Raw genomic sequence first — 2,470 nt, 5'->3', positions numbered from 1 at the left:
CTGCAGGAGGTGTGGCAACACAGGACACAACAAGCGTACATGCAAGAAAGATACAGTAGAGATAGGCAATTAATTTAAGCTATTGCGCACTATTATATCTTGTTGTTGTGTTGAGTTATTCACGTTCAAAGATATATTGTTGCATTTAGTGATTCGCTTGGTGGGGTGATTCGCTCGGTGGTGGACCACGTTACACTAGCTTTTATTTAAGAAACTAAAGTAGGCACACGCAAGTAGTACCTACAGCAAACAACAGACAACTAATTTCCTTTGTTTAAAACTTGAGCACAGGCTCTTACTATATGTCTACAAACCTATATATACTATTCCCTTACACAGAAGAAACTTGTAAATTACTAGAGCAGCCTTACTGCTCTCGTCCTATATAGTCTTAGACTCACACAGGACGTTAAACTAATCAATCAATCAATCAATTAACTAGGTCTAAGAGCAAAGAAAACTAAAGCGCACTACATCTACAGTATTCCCAGACATTAAAGGTGCCTTTGACCACGTTACTCTAAACCAGCTACTTGCTATATTATAACAGCTACAGCTACCTTGTAATTTAATAGTATGGGTTTAATTATTCCTATATAAGCGCTAGCTAAGACTATCCGTTAATAGAGAAATAGAAGGCTTTAGCAGCATTAAAGCAGGAATTCCACAAGGCAGCCCCGTCTTACTAATCCTATTTCTAATAAATATTAGACCTCTGTTTTAATCTATTACAAACTACTCCCTATCCTACCTAGATAACCTAGCAATTATAGCATCATCTACTGTGCTATACAATTTAATGCAGCAAAGACAGAGATTATTTACTTTACAACAAGCAATAAAGCTATTAGCTCTACACTTGCCCTACTAGACAGGTCTACTATAGAGCCTAAAAAGATTATAAAGTGGCTTGGAATCTACTTTAACAACGCACTCTCCTTCAAAGAACACGCAGCTACAAGGATTAGTTAAGCAAGAAACGCTTTCTACAGAATGTGCAGACTTGCAAACAGTAATAGAGGCCTCTCTCCTAGCGCTGGAAGACAGCTATATTTAGCATATATTTCTAGCATTGTAGATTATAGCTGCTAGGTCTTCTAGAAACAACAAGCAGGAATAGCAAAGCAACTCTAAGGACTACAGAATCTTGCCCTAAGAAAAATCCTAGGAACCTTTAGGACCTCTCCTATAGCACCACAGGAGACAGAAGCAGCACTTCCTCCCCCTGCTATAAGACTAAATACTGCTCTAAAAAAGTACGCCTTTAGAGCTAGGAAGCTACCTAAAGACTACTCTATTTATATTATAATTAAGACTCTAAAAGCTACTCTACAGTTCTAAAGAGAAGACTTAGAGTCTAGCATAGAATAAGAGGAAGAAGCTGCTCTCTTAAGGCTAAGAACAGGCCCACCTACTTAGCTTATGTAAATTATATAATTAATACAAAATGCTACTCCTAGCATAGAAGAAGAAAAACTGCAGGACTACTATTTCTACACCTAGAATAAGACTATATTATACACAGCAAAGATCTCTAAACTCTCTAAAGAAGAAGAAGTAGAGTAACACAAAATGTAAATGCTATAGGGACTAGGAGACAACCTACTTGCTATCTATACAGACGCCTCTTCTATTAAGAAAGGCACAGGAATAGGAATAGGAGTCACTACTCTAGACTATAATTAGCAGGCTAAAGAAATCTACTCTACTAAATACAATACTAGCAAAGGCTAGATTGTATATAATAGAGAGCTAGAAGGCATAACAAGAGCCTTTGAGTTTACAGCTTCTATAGCTACAGCAGGACAAGAGATCTAAGTCTTTGTAGATAACTAGGTAGCTATTTTAAGGCTAAAGACTCCTTCTAATAACCCTAGACAAGCTTAGCAAATCTGCTGCACAAAAGCAGCAAAGGCAATTCACAGCAAAGGCGTAATAACTAGCCTGCACTAGACCCTGGGATACCTAGATATTATAGGAAATAAAAAAGCAGACTCCTTAGCAAAACAAGCTACAAAACAGTAACTAGTATCTAATACTACAAGCCTTGCAATAACAGGTATTAGGGTAAAGCTATTACAAGACAAGAGTAGCAACACAAACTCTAGGCCTACTCTACAAAATTAAAGCTTAGGAATCCTAGCACCTACGTAGCAAGATTCTTGCTAAAACTATTAAGCAAGATAACATGGTTGGCAAGCGAGTCGGTCAGACAAGCAAGTTGGTCACCCTACCAACTTTTGCAACTTTAAAGTAATATATCTTAACAAGGCGATAATATTATTGCTAGATATTAATATAGTAGACTACTCTATATTAATAGTATCAGCGTTGCATGTGCGCGAGTTGTGCCCAGTCTCTTTACACCTAGTGCAGCGCCTTTGAGCGCGCTGGCTGAGGCCTGATCGCGCTCCTCCTTGACGCTCTTCATGAGCAATCTGCTGGTCAGCCTCATTTTGAGCCAGTATAT

The sequence above is a fragment of the Didymella exigua genome (assembly GCF_010094145.1).
Source record: "Didymella exigua CBS 183.55 unplaced genomic scaffold M421scaffold_25, whole genome shotgun sequence".
NCBI lineage: Eukaryota > Fungi > Ascomycota > Dothideomycetes > Pleosporales > Didymellaceae > Didymella > Didymella exigua.
The sequence above is the reverse complement of the archived record's forward strand: the minus strand, read 5'-3'. Positions refer to the sequence as shown.